Source organism: Petaurus breviceps, unplaced genomic scaffold, assembly GCF_028583685.1.
Source record: "Petaurus breviceps papuanus isolate PSGF00001 unplaced genomic scaffold, PetGlider_PUasm1.0 140, whole genome shotgun sequence".
NCBI lineage: Eukaryota > Metazoa > Chordata > Mammalia > Diprotodontia > Petauridae > Petaurus > Petaurus breviceps.
This window is the reverse complement of record NW_027185698.1, coordinates 15,009,102-15,027,630: the sequence shown is the minus strand read 5'-3', so window position 1 is coordinate 15,027,630 and position 18,529 is coordinate 15,009,102. Positions and strand designations below refer to the sequence as shown.

General features: G+C 36.8%; 1 protein-coding gene across 3 annotated transcripts in view; it reads left to right on the top strand.

Annotated features, from left to right (window-relative positions):
* The window catches only part of STIM2 (stromal interaction molecule 2), a 179,684-nt gene that overhangs the window by 115,737 nt on the left and 45,418 nt on the right, over positions 1–18,529 (top strand). The gene's annotated exons all lie outside the window — the stretch shown is intronic.

Here is an 18,529-nt window from a genome sequence, read left to right as displayed (position 1 = left end):
AAAAGTTTGGAATTACCCCTGGGGAGGATGATCTGGAGCAGACCTAATCTGTAATGGTCTCAAGACATTTGGTGTTGGGAAGTTTAAAAGGGTTTTATTATCACTTATTAAAATGTAAATGAAGGTATAGAACTGCTATTATTTATTCAAATCAAGCGAATTCCAGATACAAGGTTAGATTCTAGATAGTTTAATTCATAGACTAAATCATCCATTCTGCAGAAATGTTACATTCTGGACTATATGCTTTAAAAAAAAAAAAAGGGAGCAGTATGACATAGAGGACCATTGCTGGGTTTATATTTAACTTTTTTCATTCTGGTGGTACTTGCCAGAATTTATATTTCACTGACATAATGTTTTAGAACCCAGGCTTACCTCTATTCTGTGAAAAGGCATTAGATTGATATGGTAGATTTCAGAACTGTTCTACTCAACTCAATGTAAATATTTCAAGATATTTTTAATTTTAATTTATAAAATTCTGAATTTAAATGCCAAAAAAGAACACTTTCATGAATATGTGAACAAAAGAATACAAGAAGAGAATTTTATTTGAAATTGTCAGACCCCATTTTTTATTACTTGGCCTTTAAGAAATCTTGTATATAATAAATTAGAAGTACTACTTCAGAAGTGTCGTGTCCTGCTTCTCTGAACTGCCCTCTGTTCTCTAATATGGATTTTTAAAAGGTTTCTATGACTCTCTTATTTTTGATATCACAGTTACTAATTCTCTCCTCCTCCCCTCAGCTGAGAGAAAGAAAGAGACCTTTGTAACATACATTTAGAGTCAAGCAAAAGGAATCCACATAGTGGCCATGTGTGTATTTTATGTCCATCACCTTTCTATCTGGAGGAGAGTAACTCTTTTATTTCCCTTATCAGATTTAAGAAGGTTGTTTGCTTGTAGCTTTTTCCCCCCTCCATATTATTTTTCCATTTAATACCCATCATCCCTGCAATACCACTTGTTTCCCTGTGGAGTTCGATGTAGTTTTATAATAAACTCTTTTTGTATATGTGTATATACAACCTTCTGTTTTCCATTTTAGATAAGAATGAAATTCATATAATGCACATTATCCCACCCTATAATCCGTCTTTTATATACTTTCACTTCAGTTATGAGAAATAACAAGTTCTACCTCCCCTTCTTCTTTTCTACTTAAGTGTATTCTTTTACAATTCTTCAAGCACTCAGAAGAGAACCCATTCACCCACGTCTTCTGTTTTTCTTCTTTAGCTTTTTCAGTACTAAAGAGATACTTACTTCTTTCCCTATTAGAATGTCAGCATTACATTATCATAAAACTCCTTTCAGTTGCTCAAATACATTTACCTTTCTGGGTTTTTCTGGACCACCTTTCCTATTAAACTCTGATCTTTTCGTTAGAAATGTTTGCCAGCCCTCTTATTCAATTAAATATTTTTTTCCTCCACCTCCCCTTTGAAGGATTATACTCAGCTTTGTAGGATAAATTATTCTTTGTAAATCTTCTTTTGCTTTTTGGAATATTTTATTCAAAGATATCTCTCTTTTAAGTAGAATGTACCTGACTTTGGTTCCTTGGTACTTGAATTGCTTCTTTTTGGATACTTGTCATATTTTTTCATTGAGGTGGGAGCTCTGGATTTTGGTTCTGTATTCCTGAGACTTTCCCTTCCTTTTGGGGCAATTGTGAATTCTTTCTGTCTTCACTATGCTTCCTGTTTCTAATAGATATGAGCTGCATTCACTTATGATTTCTTTAAACAGTGCTTTTGGGAGGGTTGGTGATGTATGAGACAACCTCCAAGGTCTCTTTTAGCTCATAATCTCTGATCTAAGCTAAACCTTTTTAGAGCGCAGGAGACCACGATGAGCCCATTTGATGGAACATACATAATGCATACTGTATTTTGAAGATTAAAAAAATCTGTTATGAAATGTTGGGACCCTCAGGGAACATATTAAATATGTCTTCAGAGTAGATCTTTTTTCCTTTCCCTTTCCATTCTTTTCATCCCACTATTTCATGAAAGAGGTATTTTCATTACCAAACCTTAACATGTGTTCTGTATAATAATTGTTCATTGTTGTCTGTGAGACTTCTTAAGGATTTAATAGTTGCTTGTCTTTACAGTGTGGTCTTCATTGGATTGAAGAGGATGTGGGTGGGAGAGGTAAGGTTTAAGAAGACTATCTAGGCAGGAGGGGTCAGGGTGTGAAAGACTTTGAATGTCAAACAAGTGATTTTATAGTTGATTCTAAAAGTCGTAGAGATTTATTAAATTGTGAGGTGGGAAATGGCATTGTCTAACTTTTTCTTTAGGAAATTTAATTTTGATGGCTAAATGGAGGATGGACTGGATTGATCCAAGGAGAGAATTGAGGCAGGAAGACCAACTGTCAGACTGTAGCAGTAATCCAGGTGTGAAGTATTGAGGTATTGACACCAGGGTGATGGCTGTGTGTCAGGAGAAAAGGGGGAGTAAAATCAATAGGACTTGGCAACAGTGTGACTTTGGAGGGGTAACAATCATGACATTTATTAAGTATGCCAAGCACCGTGCTAGGTGCTGGGGATAGAAAAACAAAAACAAAATGAGAAGATTGTATTCTAACCTGGAAGGCAATGTTAACATTTTAAGTATCTATGATATATGTACAAAGCAGACCTAAGGTAACATTTGTAGGGAAGATGATAACAACTTGGGGGCCCCCAGAAATTGGCATTTGAACTTGTAGAGTAAATAAATCAGGCAGAGCAGATATACAGAGGCACACACATGAGAGCTGGAATGTCTTGTGTGCAGAATGACAAGAACACCAAATGACTAGACTACAGAGTGTGTGGAATGGAGTATAGTATAGTAGAAAGCTAGAAAGGTTAGAAAGGGACAGTTAGTGAAGAGCTTTAAAATCCAAACAGAAGAGTTTATGTTTATTCTAGAAGTAGTTAATTGGGTAGTGGAACTGCATGGTCAGATATGTGTTTTGGGAAAATAACTTTAGAAAATAGAAGAGATTTTAAAAGAGTTGCTTTTGTGAGTAGGCTAGAGAATAAATTAGGGAGGAGTAAAAGGATGATTTATTGCAATGAAAGTTCTTTGAGATTAGGTGACATAAATTTGTAGTGGGTTTAGGCGGCATAGTTGTGTGAGTTCTGGATTTGGTGGATGGTAGGTTGGCATTTGACAGAGTTTAGTCATGAGAGAGAGAGAGGGAGATGGAGATGGAGACAGAGACGGAGAGAAAGAGAGAGACGGGGAGAGGGGGGGGGGAATAGTGTAGAATAGAATTTATGAATTAAATGGTAGAAATTGGGAAAGGAGAAGAGTAGCCAGAAATAGGATATTGACATAGAAAAGTATTGAGAGATGGAGAGATTGGATGTTAGGTTTTTAATGAGGAATAGATTTAGAAATAAGGATCGGAAAAGCTGGGATGATAAAAGGATAATGTCATTGTAGAGTTACTAGTTTTGGAAATGGAGATCAAGTATGGTTATCACTTCTCTGAAGTGGAATTGGAGGAGTTCAGTCGTACAAGTGTAATGTAATGCCAAAAGAAAGGCAACTTCCCAAGGTTCAGAATACCAGCATAGATGCTCTCCATTTTATTCAGTAACAAACCCAGAACAGAGAAGATCAAAACATGACATCATTCAAAATACAGCATTTACTAAGTGTGATTAAATAATCTCCAAGTACTACCCCACCCCAGGACCTTCCAATCATTCAATCAATTACAAAGTCCCTGTTCTAAATACTTCTCCACCCCTAGGCTATACCTTCATTTGGTCCACCACAAAACCCCTCTTCTCAAATGGAAATTAGTTTCCAAACATAGGTAAAGTACCTTCATTTGTCAATCACAGAGCACAATAAGGTCAAAAGTTCCCCACCCCTGGATCACAATTGAATCTACCCCTGAGTTACATCAAGTTCAAACACAGCACTTAATACCCAAATGGAGGTCTTTTCTTCATCTTGACATGAGGCAAGTTCTCAGCAATCTTAGTTCCTGGGGAGACAAGGCTTAGCAAGGCCACAAGATACATTGCCAGTCCTTTCATCAATTCATCCTCTGTCTGTAGAACAGTCCTAGAACCCCTGAACACATTAGCAAAACCCTCTCCCAGGATTTCTGTAAACATACAACAAGAAAATCCTTCTTCAGGGCTTCTGAACCAACAGAAAGGTTCCCAGACCCCTGCAACAACAGCACTGTCCTTCACCAGTGGACAGTATTCACTCTATCTGCAGGACGGTCTCCAGACCCCTGCAACAACAGCACTGTCCTTCACCAGTGGACAGTATTCACTCTCTGTCTGCAGGACAGTCTCAGGGCTTCTTAGCCAAAAGCCAGGTTCCAGGACTTCTTCAACAACAGGACTGTCTTTCACCAGTGGACAAATCTGGCAAAATAACATCAAAACAGACAGACAAAGTACCAGCAAAACAGCCGTGTCTCCTCAGTCCTTGGCAGCTCAGGGGGCAGATCTCAAAAGTCCAGGGCAATTCAAAGCGGCCACCAGCAATTCTCTTAGCCTCTCTCTCCACGAGGTGCTGCTTCCAAAAAAGGTCTTCCGCCTCTGTCTTGTCTCTCCAAATCTATGTCACCAGCTCCTCCCAGTTCAGGACTTTCTTTTCACATCAAAAAGTCCATCCCACAGGTGGGATTAACAAGCTCTGGGTTTTAACACAATCAATTTGAAAACCAAGCCAATACAGGGGAATCTTTAATTGCCATTACTATCACAACAAGTTGGAAAGATTGAGGAACTGGGAGGGGAACTTGGAGGGAACATCTACATGTTGTACTGCTAGCTTTGATAGTAAGATAAGAGAAACACATTCATATTATAAAGGCACCAAAGACTGGCAAAGACAAGACAAATTATCCTTAAATACAGTTATCCCTTCCACATTGCGACTTTCTCCATCATGGTTTGGCATAAGAAATTAAATGGAAATTTTGGGGGAGTTTTGCAGAAGCTGCAGATGACACATGAAGACCAGCAGATGACACAGAAAAAATTTTAGAAACTCAGAAATTCATAAAATGTGTGTATCGTACTGTAAACACCTCATAAAAGAAAAACAAATCAAAATTTCAGTAAAAAGGGAGGGCCAAAAATTTTTATGTAGATTTTCCAGATTGGGGAGTGGTATGTTCCTAACTGGTACCATTCCCCCCTCCCCCCGCCTTGATTTGGAAGGGATAACTCTACAACTGATGCTTTCCTTAGAAACCTCAGGGACTCAAGAGAAGAAATTAGAGAAGAAACCAAACAAAGCCTTCAGTAACTTTAGTGAAGTAGCAGAATAAAATCACAAAACCTTTTTATATTTCTCTATAATACTAACATAAATCTAGAAGAAACATCAGATAATTCCATGGAAAACTTTATAAAGTGTATAAAAGTTATGGGAGTTAAACTACCAAGAAACTCTGACCTTATATGTTTAGTATTGTTTTGTGGACCACTTTGGCAGTCTGGTGAAGCCTATGGGCCCTTTTACAGAATGATGTTTTTTAAAGCATAAAATAAAATGCATAGGATTATGAAAGAAATAATTTATATTAAAGACTGTTTTCTAAATATTTAAAAAGTTGTTCATGGATCCCAGATTAAGAACCCCTCTACTTTACAGAAATAAGGAAGATTTAAGTAATTAGAGATATGTGTTATATTCATGGTTGAGTCATATAATAAAAATGATGACTACTTAAAATTAATCTATAAATTTAGTCAAACTCCTAATGGGTTATTTATAAAACTATAGAAAATAATTTTTTTAATAAAACTTTCATTTGGAGGAAGAAAACTTTTTTTTCCAAAGGGAAATAATGAAGTAAGGTATGAATGAAAGCAAAACATTTCTGTGTAATCTCAAACTATACTATAAGGAAGTCATTGATCAAAACTCATTTACAAATAGAAAGTTAGAATAGTATGATGGTCTGACAGCTAGTGTTCATACAGTGCTTTAAGGTTTTCAAAGCACTATACAGAAACCTTATTTTATCTTCACAATGATTCTCTGAGGTGTAAGTGCAATTATTCTTCCCATTTTAGAGATCAGGAAATTGGGACAAACAGGTTAAGGGTTATACAATAGTAAGTGCATGAAGTGGGATGTGACTTAAGGTCTTGTTGACTAGGTTAGTCATTTAACAAACCACCTATGAGAAACTCATGATCCTTTGACCATGAGTAATCCACTGTTTGACAAGCCTTAGGAATGACAAAGTACAGTGTTTTTGATTGTCAAATTTAATGGACTTTTCTCAGCCTTAACTTCTCTGGCTTCTCTGCAGCATTTTATACTGTTGATTGCTGCCCAGCAGTCCTGAATGTATTCTCCACTCTGTGTTATTTTCTAACCTCCGTCGCTCTGGGCTCTCCTCCAGACTGTGGCCACACCGCAGATTTCCTTTGCCTGGATCATTATCCATGTCATGCCATCTAACTGTGGGCTTACTTCTTGGCTCTATCCTGGGGCCTCTTTTTTTCTCCTTCTCCTTTTATCTGGTAACTGTAGCAGCCCTCATGGGCTCGTTTACTGTCTCTATGTGAATGATTATCAGATCTCGATATCTAGTTCTCTATCTTCTCAGCTGTGGTCATGAAGGAGGGAAGAGTTATCAGTTGGATTTTGAACTACATTTCCTGTATGTCCAAAACAGAATTCATTCCCTTTTCCTCAAGATCCACCCCTTTTCTAAACTTCCTTATTGCTATTGAGGGCACTGTCATGTTTCCCATAACCCAGCTTTACAAGCTTGGTGTCATCCTCAGCTCCTCACTCTAACCTCACAAACTTACCAAAATTTGTCATTTCTGTTTCCACAGTTTGTCTTGAATACATCCCTTTCTCTTTACTCATAGAGTTATCCTAATTCAGGTCCTCATTACCTTATGCCTTGCATTGCTTTGAACAGAGTACCCACACGCAAGGGTATGATACCCTATGTGGAAGGAGAAAAGGAAAGGAAAGTAATGGAAGGGAAAGGAGACCTGGGAAAGATTAAAAAGGTCCCCCACTGCATCTGGAGCCTTTTCTAATAATCCTAATCTATATCTTGCCACTTGGTCCCAGATGGCTCTGGAGGAGAAAGTGGAGCTAGTGACTTAGCACAACCCTCCCTCACTTAAATCCAATTTACTTGAAAGTCTTGGCATCACCTTCCTAATGTGATGGTGCTCTTCAAGAATGAAAGATGGGGCAGTTAGGTGGCACAGTGAATAGAGTACTGGTCCTGGAGTCAGGACCTGAGTTCAAATGTGGCCTTGGACACTTGACACTTAACTAGCTGTGTGACCTTGGGCAAGACACAACCTCAATTGCCTTGCATTCCCCTCTCCAAAAAAAAAAAAAGATGAACAACAACAACTTTGACTGTTGAAGTAACCATCTAAATTATCTCTGCCTCATGTCTTTCCCTACTCTTAATCTATCCTACATGTAGTTACCAAAATAATTTTCTTAAATTATAGTTTATACCATGTTATATTTGAAACAACAGGATTTAGGATCAATAGAAAATCTTCCATTTGATTTAAAAAAAATTTTATAACTAGACCTTTCCTACTTTTGCATCCTTATTACACATTACTCCTTTCTCTACAATGCAGCTCTTCTGACCTGTTTGGTGTTATTGTACTGGCTGTTTCTTATGCATGGAATGCTCTCCTTTCTTATTGTCTCTTCTTGGAATCTTTGGTTTCCTTCAAGACTTAGAATAAGTACTTCCTTCTTTATGAGGTGTTTCCTGATCCTCCCAGTTGCTAGGCTGTTTGTCTCCCTCCTTCCCCCTACTTTGTATGTATTGTGTGTGTAGAAACACATACTTATGTTTGCATATGTCTTTCCTTTCTGACTGTAAGCTCCTGATATTTTTCGTCTTTCTATTTTTAAAGCATCTAACAATAGTGCCTGATATATAGTAGAAACTTAAAAATGCTGGTTTATTGATTGAAGGATGACTCCGTATTTGATAATAATTGCTGAAAAATTTGGAAAGCAGCTTGGTTTAAAAAAAAATTTAGATTTGTGCCTTATACCACAACATAATGACTTCAGTAATATAACCAAAAATAATATTGAAAGGCAACAGAACTCATTTAATTGTAATGACTAATCTGTCTTGAGAATCAGATGGTGAAGTGTGATGTCTTCCTTTCATATATTGGTTCATTTTGTTTCATTGTCTTTGTTTTTACAGTAGAGAATTCAGTAGTAATGGTGAGATAATGGGAAGTGACTGGTAAAAAACAAACAAACAAAATAAATAAATAAATATTAAAATAAATAAAAATTAAAAATAAAACCACAAGCTCAAATTTTTGTAACAAAGAAACAGAAGCTTTTCCATAAGATCAGAGGTAAAACAGTTAGTTGCCTACTGTCTTCATTTTATTTGACATATTACCGTGTTTTCCTGATAATAAGACAGTCTTATTAATTTTTTTGGAAAGAAAAACACCAGAGGGCTTATTTTCAGGGGACGGCTTATATTGTCCTGCCTCAGCTCTCCTCTGCGGCACTGCTCTCAATGGCGCCAGCAAGCAAATCACTGGGGAAGAACAGGATGATGCGCTCACTGCTGCACCTCTGATTGGATGCAGCTCGGAGCGCGGTGTGCGTTTCATGGGGGGGGGGGCCGCGGTGCATACAGAGGGTACCGTAATGTAGTGTGTAGCGCAGGGGATCACCTTCACTACAGTAGCAATCTCAATAGGGCTTATTTTCGGGGGAGGGCTTATTTTAGAGGAATCTTACACAGTAAGGGGAGGGCTTATTTTCAGGATAGGTCTTATTATCGGGGAAACACGGTACCAGTAAAAGCAACTATAGATAATTTTTGAAAATTGAGAGAACAAACATAGGTAAAGAGTGACTAAAATAATCTGTTTGAGATGACATCATGGTTTATAGCAAGCAAGAGATCTTGAGAATTGACGAAAACTTGAGATAACAGAAAGCTTCAGTAAATACACACAGTACAAATTAAATCCAGAAATAGCATTAGTATTTATGTATTTTATACTCCAAATCCAGGAGTTAAAGATAGAAGAGCAATATTCATTAAAAATTTTGAAATTAACCCACCAATACACTGTAGGATTTAAATAAATGCAAGTATAAAAGAAATATTACAGAATTAAAATGAATCCTAAATAATTGTGGAGAGAACAAAAATTCTTGTCTGGGCTGTACCTGTACCACTGTTGTATAAATCATAATATGCTTGAATTGCCATATAGGTTATTGCTTTGACCATTAAATCGCCCAAAGGATACTTTATAGAATTGTAGAAAATTAGCCTTTTATGGTCATGAAAGTTATCAAGAGATAATAATGGAAAAAATAGGAAGCAATCATCATTGAAAGAAAAGTTACTAAATTTTTATTGCCCTTTTACTTAGAGATTTCTTTATAACAAGAAAAGACCCCAATTAGCCTAAGTAGAATATGTTTATTAATCTGGGAATACCTAAATTATGGTATATGAATGTAATGAAATATTGTTGTGCCATAACAAATGAAGACTAATTTCAGAGAATCATGGGAAGACTTGAACATTTTTTATTTTTGCATCTATTTATCTCCTTTCCACGATTTTCCCCTTGCCCCATACTGAACAATTTTTTTAAAAAAAGGGAGAAGATAATCTATAAATATGCATAGTCCAGCAAAACAAATCTCACGTTGACTATCCAACAATATGTCTTATTCTGCATTTTAAGTTCATCACCTCAGTGGCAGAAGGTAGGTAAGTATGTTTGATCTTCCTTCTTCAGGACTTGCAGTTTGTCATTGTATTGGTCAGTTGTAAAATCTTTTAGTTTCTTTTTTTTTTTTTAAATTTATTAAGCAATCAGGGTTAAGTAACTTGCTCAAGGTTACACGGCCAGTTATTTCCGGGTGTGGTGCTGAGTGTCTGAGCCCGGGATTCGATCTCCAGGTCGTCCCAACACTGGAGCCAGTGCTCTTACTCGCTGTGCTACCTGGCCGCCCCCCTTTAGTTTCTTTTTAAAAAAATGTTTTTGTCACTGTGTAAATCATTCTCCTAGTTGTGTTTATTTCACTTTGTACTAGTTCATAGAGATCTTCCTGGTTTTATCCCCAAACTGTCTAGTTTGTCATTTCTTATGCACAATAATATTCTGCTGTAATCATATGTTATAATTTGTTTAGCTTTCCCCCAGTAGGCAGACACTCCCTTAAGTTTCCAGTTTTGGCTACTAAGAAAAGAGCTGCAGTAAATGTTTCTATATGTATGAATCCTTTTTTTTTCTTTGATTTCTTTTTAAAAATGATTATTGACAAGTTTTATTTTTACATTACAATCATTTCTAAATTACCACCCCCCCCCCCCAACTCCACTAGAGCTCTCTCGTAACAAAGAATGACAAACAAAACATAACAACAGGGTGATCTCATCTGAAGTGCATGTAACATTCCACATCTGGAGCATTCCTCTCAACCTCTCTGTTTTTAAAGTCTTTAAAAAAAATTAACAGAAATCTATTTTCTTTCCTTCTCACCCCTGTATCTCTTTGGAAAAAGAAACAAAAAAAAATTCCTTTTGACAAATCTGCATCAGCCAGGAAAAACAAATGAACATCATTGACTCTATATGTCATTCTGCACCCTGAATCTATCACCTTTTGTCAAGAGGTAGATAATATATTTCTATATCTTTCTTCTGGAATCATGAACAGTTACTGTATTGATCTCTTTGGGATATAGGTGTGGTAAAACTTTATGAAATGTTACAAACTGAAATTAGGGATAGATGAATATTTTGCAGTCACTGTAACAATGCAATTAAAATACTCCCTAGTACTGTCCAAGTTAAAGAAAAAAAAAATATATATATATATATATATTTTTTTTCCTGTTAATAATGGGTTTTTGAAAAACCTTTTTCTCTTTGGAAGCATATTCTGTCAAAAGGGGGTAGTGGTATTGTAATGGACACTGAGATATAACAGGACAGCTAGGCCAATTATAATTTGATACGAGTGTTTATTACCTGGCCAGGACTGCCTCTCAGACTGAAAGACAGCAGTGAGCTTTCTGTTAGACATAATTTTATAGACAATGTTATTGCTGGCAACAGAATATGTTTCTAAGGGGGTTAGCATTGTTTCCATTGAAGCGAAGCTTTCTCAGTATTATTCTTATTGAAGCAAAACATTCTCAGTATTATTCCTATTGAAACAAAGCCTTAGTATTATTTCTACTGAAGTGAAACAGACCTGAATCCGTGGGAATCTGTGGCATGTTTTAACAACACAGGTGAAACATCTCTTTACTATTGGAGCCTATTAGGTGGTTTCCAAGGAACCCAGTAGGGGTCCCCTCTAGCAGGTTTAAGGGGGCTCTAGTGTATAATTTCTGGTGGGCACTTCAGTATGGTAGTCTTTTAAGATTTTGTTTTTTAATTCTTTTTGTCAAAAAGATTTTAGCATTTAAAAATATCTTGGCATATCTTTTAAATACTTTTGAAAAGTATCTTTCATATATACATACATACATATATGCTCAATTAAACAATTATAAGAGCACTCTCCCTGTCCTCAGGGACTTCACAAGTTTAATAAGGAAAGATAGGACATGAATCTCAATAACATAGTAAGGGAAAGAACTTTAGGTTTATAGTCAGAAGACCTGTTTTTGTATCCCATCTTTGTTACTTATTACCAGTGTGTTATTGGGCAAGTCACTTAACCTCTCATAATTAGAGGCTAAGATTATGGATTTAGAACTGTAAGGGATCTTTAAGTTCACCTAGTCCAACCCCTTCATTGATGAGGAAAGTGAACCCCAGACTTGCCCAAAGTCCCACAAAGTTAAGTGACAAATATTGAGGGCCTCCAATTTCAAATCCATTGATCCTTTCATCCTCCTATATTTCATGCAGGAGTGGGCAGGACGCTCTGCAGTTTGTTTTCTTTATCTTTTGTATAGTGGAGTTATAATGGGAAAAAAATCATTCCTTAACCCTAAACAAAAGAAGCCTAGATTACAAATTGTACTTCACAGAATATGAAATTCATTACTATGAGTAACCTGTGAGTTGTTAAAACACTACATAAAGCAGCCATATAGAATTGCAGATCAAACAGAAAGCTTCCCGAAAGCATTGCTCTGTTAATATCCCTTCACTAAAAATCTAAGTTTATTTCTTGGGTAATCATTTATTTAGGTTTGGGAAATAAGAGTGCTTCCTATCTTGAAATAGTTTTCTGTGTCACTTTGAAAACTTAATTGTTGCTGTTATGACATAGACATTCAAACTTTTTTTTTTTTTAAAGCAATGAGGGTTAAGTAACTTGCTCAAGGTTACACGGCCAGTTATTTCTGGGTGGGTGCTAAGTGTCTGAGCCCGGGATTCGATCTCCAGGTCTTCTCAACACTGGAGCCGGTGCTCTTACTCACTGTGCTACCTGGCCGCCCCGACATTCAAACTTTAAAAAGATAAATATTGCATTGATTTGTCCTTCTAGTTATTTTATTGTTTTGAGGTATCCTTATCTTCCAAAGTCTATTTGTTACTTCGTACTGCTCACTTATTCCTGATAATCATTTGTGTTCCTTTTGCTTTTGGACATGTTTTTGTCTTCAAATGGCTTATATAGAAAACTCTTCTTGAAAATTTCTTGATCTTGAAAAATTAAAAACTATGAATTTTGGATGAAGAAGTATCCAGAAAGACCTATGTATTAGTGCCCTTTTGACAAATATATGTTTGGAGAGATAGTAGAGAGGGACATGTCTCCATTTTCTTCAACTGATATTATCCTTGTGAAAGGTTTGTAGCTCCCGCTAAATACGTCATAGAAAGAAATAGTGGAATCTGTTAAAACTTTGGCAGCCATGTTTTCCAGAATTTTTTTTTTAATTAATAATAATTTATGTCGTGATTTAACATTTACTTAATGATTTAAAGTTTGCGAAGCTCTGTACATATATTATTTTCTTTATTCCTTACACCAAACCTGTGAGGCAGGTAGTCTTATAATTCCCATTTTAAAGAGAAGGAAACTTAGCCTGGGACAAAGTTAAGTGACTTGCTTACGGTTCCAGCTTAGTGCCATCATCTCTTTGTTAGAAGTGCAATCAATCCACACACTTTTATCTAGCATCTATTCTTTGCCAGGCACTGTACTGGGTGCCAGAGATTCAGAAAGAAAATAGTCCCTTCTGACAAGGAACTTATGTTCTGTTGGGAGAAACTACACTTACACATCTGAGTAGTTATGAAATAATATAAATAAAATATCAAGGGATAGGGCAGCTGAGCATTTATTTTCTGTGGTTCTGTTGTTAATGTCAAAACATCACTGAGCAAGTAAATTCCTCAAGATTTTGAAAGCCTATGCCATTCTTATTTGAACTTATTTCCTAGACTCATCTTTTATGTTGTCTACTATCAACTTCATAGGGCAAGATATTATAACTTTGTTATAATATTTAGATTGAGCTTCACATCATTGTGAAGGAACCATGTTATAATGGAAAGTACCAAGCTTGGAGTTTAGAGACCTCCCTTCAAATAAGATCTCCTACTCTTAATAGCTCTGTGTCCATGATCAAGTCACTTAAACTTGTAGATTTCCTCATCTCTAAAATGAGAAGAGAAGTACCTTGCAGGATTTTTGTGAGTAAGGTCCTTCAAAACTATTCATGTTCTATATAAGCTGTTATTATCAGTAAATACAGTCGTATGCTTCCAAAATATGTCTCTGAATGCCACTCTAAGAAATGGTAAACTAGGGGTGGCCAGGTGGCGCAGTAAGAGCGCCGGCCCCGGAGTTGGGAGACCCGGGATCGGTTCCAGCCTCATATACTTAGCACCCACATAAAATAACTGGCCGTGTAACCTTGAGCAAGTTACTTAACCCTAGTTGCTTAAAAAAAAAAAAAGAAATCGTATACTAGCCTGTAGAAGCTTGTGGGTCTTACCTAATGTGGTAATTCTTATGTACTCATAATTCAAACAGTTTTAGTTGAACATTATTACCTAGACAGTTTAAAAATTAACACCTCAAAATCTTACATGGGCAAAAGGTGAAAGTATGAATTTATTTCTTCTTTTACTGTGTGTGAGCTTACCAGTAAATATCATAGTCCATGCTTTATGAATCCAAGAATTTAACTTGTAGATAGCGAAGTGTAAAATACATGAGAAGAATTTAGGCTATATGACAGATGTATGTACCACTGACCAACATAAGCCTGCAGCATGGTACTGGAGGGACCTCAGAAGATATGCACATTAATACACTAATGGTAGAACTGTGAACTGGTCTGAACATTTTGGAAAGCAATTTGGAATAATGCTGGAAAACCTCCTGTGCTGAATTTTCCATATCCTTTGATCCAGAGATTCCACTGCCAAGTATACATTCCAAGTCAGTCAGAGATTGAAAAGAAAGGTCCCCCGAACACCAAAATATTCATAGCAGCACTTTTTGTCATGTGTCCCTTGTTTGGAGAATGGCTAAAGAAGTTGTGGCTTATGAATTTGCTGGATTATTACCTCATCATAAGAAATAATGAATGTAAAGAATTTTGAGCTTACCTGCAATGATGTAAAATGAAATAAGTAGAACCAGGAAAACAAAATATGTAATGACTACAACAATGTAAATAAAAAGAAGATAAAACCTGAAACTGGAACCCAGTTTGGTCACTACAATATTCAAAGAAGAGATGAGAAAATGTACCTCCTTTTTAATCAAAGGTGAAGAACCCCTAGTGGGACGCGTTGGATATACTGTCAGATTGATGCGTTGTTTAGTTTTATCAAACTGGCTTTTTTTCCTCTTGTCTTTTAAAATCATTTTTAGAAAATATGGCTAATTGGATAGGGGAGAGACAGAACTGTATTTGGAAATCATAGTAATTTAAAACAACAGCAACAACAAAGAATCAGAATGTCTAATATTTGTGACTGTCATGGAGTATATCCAGTAGAGCCTCCAAATAATAGGAATTCTCTATAGATGTTTCAGACCTCAAGATATTCTTGTTTGTGTTTTTGAGCCTGGTCTCAAGCCTTGCCTCTGATAACTGCTGACTGTGTGACCTTGGGTAGGTCACTCAACCTCTTAATGCACTTTGTGATTCTTTAATACTACATGTTACAGAGAAGGTGCTGGCCTGCATTGGTAGAGGGACTTTCCTTATCTGGTAGTTTCCTATATCAGTTACATCACAGGTCTAGGCTTTATCCTTGTCTTTTGTCACCTGAGAGGCAACATGCTGTACTACAAGTTACCAGTCAAGGAACTTAGAAAAAAACCCGTTTTTTTTACACCTTCTCTCATACTTGATAACTATATGGCTATTGGCAAGTCAATTCCATAGGGTGAGGATTTAACTGATATAGAGAAGTCCCAAATGAGGAAAGTCCTTATGCCAGTGCAGCTTGGCATTGTGTCTGTGCATACATATATTCACTTTTATGGGATAGATACAGCAGGTGGATGATGAACTGGGCCCAAAATTGAATAGAAAAACTGTGGTTTGGATTACTTTTGGGAGATTTGCTGCCATACAGTAAGCTGCCATGTGGTTGTGCACCATGGAATACCTTAGTCTCTAAAGAATTAATGTTTTAGGTTAGCTATAGTTGCTGTGAACAGACTTAAATGTTAGCAGTGAAGAATTTCCCATAAGAAATGGCATAAAGGATAATATTGAAGATGTATCATCAAAAAAGTAAGAGATGGACAAGTTACTGTAGCAGTAGCAGAAGATGCCTATGGGCTTTTAAAAATATATATGCATTAAGAATTCCAGGGGTCAGGGGTGGCCAGGTAGCACAGTGAGTAAGAGCACCGGCTCCAGTGTCAGGATGACCTGGAGATCGAATCCCGGGCTCAGACACTCAGCACCACACCCAGAAATAACTGGCCGTGTAACCTTGAGCAAGTTACTTAACCCTGATTGCTTAAATAATAAAAAAAAAAAGAATTCCAGGGGTCGGGGTGGCTAGGTGGCGCAGTGAGTAAAGCGCTGGCCCTGGAGTCAGGAGGACCTGAGTTCAGTTCCAGCCTCAGACACTTAACACCCACACAAAAAACCTAGCCGTGTAACCTTGGGCAAGTTACTTAACCCCAATTGCCCTCCAAAAAAAGGCAACAACAACAAAAAGAGAATTCCAGGGGAAGGGTCCTAGCACATTGAGTTGATCCAAGGTGGTAGATTGATGGGTGGACATGGACAAGAGTGTCACAGAATCCTTTGGGTTACAGTCTGCACTTTTGGAAGGAGTTCTTGTATTAATGGATATAGAGGGATACACACACAGCTACATATATATGTAGCAATTGCGAGTGAAAAAAGTTTAAGAAGCCCTGCTTTTAAGAACTATCATAATCACCTTATTCTAGATACCCTCCAGGTTATTTTTGTTTGCCAAAAGCTAGTTAACTTCCTCTGGGACCTGACCAGGGCAGAATCCAGGGGGACTTTGACTTTTTTCAGCATGCCATACAGTGACTACCTAGAAACAAGCTTGTCTGGGGGACTGTCATCAGACAGGCCAGGCACATTGCTCAGTTATATCATTGATCATCATCAGTGGAAACCATTGAGTGAGGGGCCGCTAGGGATTTGTGTTCTTCATTAGATAACTAGCCTTAAAAATTCCACAGAAAGTCTAATCCTGTTTTCTTGTGTCCATGTGTCTCTGTGTGTATACGTGTGCACATGCCTGCTGTAATGGAATTTTCTTGGCAGCTAAGAGCAACTCTTATTACAAGGTCTTTTTGAACAGGAAGAAGCACAAGTGTAAACTGATTAACCCTAGTATGTAAATCAAGTGAGAGGAACCTACCACCTCTATCCCTTGCTGATGTCATTAGTTATTTGACAGAATTGCTAGCAGTTGCAGACATATAACCCTGACTTGTGGTTTTACTGCATGAGGGAAAATTGGATTTAGATCCTAAGAAAACATTTTAATAAAAAATTGGAACCCACACAACTTTGGATTTACCTAAAAATTAAGAAAAGATTATCATGTCGAATTTGAAAAATAAAATAGAATTTCTTCTAATACACAGTATAACTACATAAACCTGTTTTTTACTTGTAATTTCTTTATACCGTGTTTCTAAAGCATACTTGAGAAAAGTAAATTGCCAGGTAGCACCAATGCCCAACTGAATTGGCCGAGCAACTTTCTTTATTTGGGTCTGCTCTAGCCAAATTGTGATTAAGTTTGAGAGAAAATACTCAAGACCAGGTTTTTTCCAGATTCCTTGACTGGTAACTTATATTATCATCGCACATTGCCCCTCAGGTGACAAAAGAGATGGGGATGAGGACTGGACCTGTGATTTAATTGTTATAGGGAGTTACCGGACGAGGAACTTCTGCCATTGTAGGCTGGTACCTTCTCTGTAATTTGTAGTACTAAAGAGTTATGTAGAGTATTAAGAGGTTAAGTTACTTTAATGAGGGTCACAGGTATATTTATAATAATATAGATCCATTTTTACCTGAAATTTCTTTATACCATTTCTTTAGAGTTCTTGTGGAAAGTAAATGACCAGAATTGCATTATGCTAGCAGATGTTACAGTTTTACTAATCTGAAAGCTTATCTAGACAGAGTTGATTCTCAACACTCTTTCTCTTGCTTAACTGCATTTCTCATGTTCTAAAAATAAATGTCTAAAAATTATGCATGTACAATACTGAAATTAGCTGTCTACCTTAGGCAGATCATTTCAGCTCCATTGCCTTTAGCTTTCTCACTTGTAAAATGAGGGTATTGGTCCTAGATGATTTCTGAATTTCTTTCCATCTTTGACATTCTATATTTACTAATTTTTCTAGCAGACCTTGCATTCAATCACATGATATAGGAGGAGTTATTTAAACTTTCTTTAATCTCCTCTGCCATATTTATCCAATTATTTGTGCATGATGTTGCTTTCTTTCATCTTCTTGAATCAATCCCATGGAATTCATTGATATTTCACTCAAATATTATTGATCGCAACACTCTTTTCAGAACTTCCTTACCTGCAGATTTAAAAAATCTCATTCTTGATGCTGCATCTAAAGCAGTCTTTTAAAACTGCTTCCATTTCATCTCTCCCTTTCTCAAAACCCTCTACAATATCTTTCACTAAAATAACCTATAAAAGTCTTACAATAGACCTCAGAATCTTTAATTCCATTACAAACTGCATTGTTTAACTTTTCTCTGGACAGTATCATTTTCTTTGTACATTGTAGATAAGTTAATTCTCTCATATGTTTGTTTTTCGCAGATTCAACCCTAAGCCATTATTGATGGCTCCTTTGGGCATGGAACAGCTTCTTTTCCCCTCTCTCTCATTCTGTCACTCAGAATCCATCTGATGACTCATCTCCTCAAATTCTTTGGTAACTGGGGGGGTATTAGATTATTCTACCCCTCCCAGAGTATGCACAAATGGCTGTTCTTAGAACTGTGCATTCATTTAACCATTGTGAAGGTTTCCTCCCCTCCCCTCCCCTCC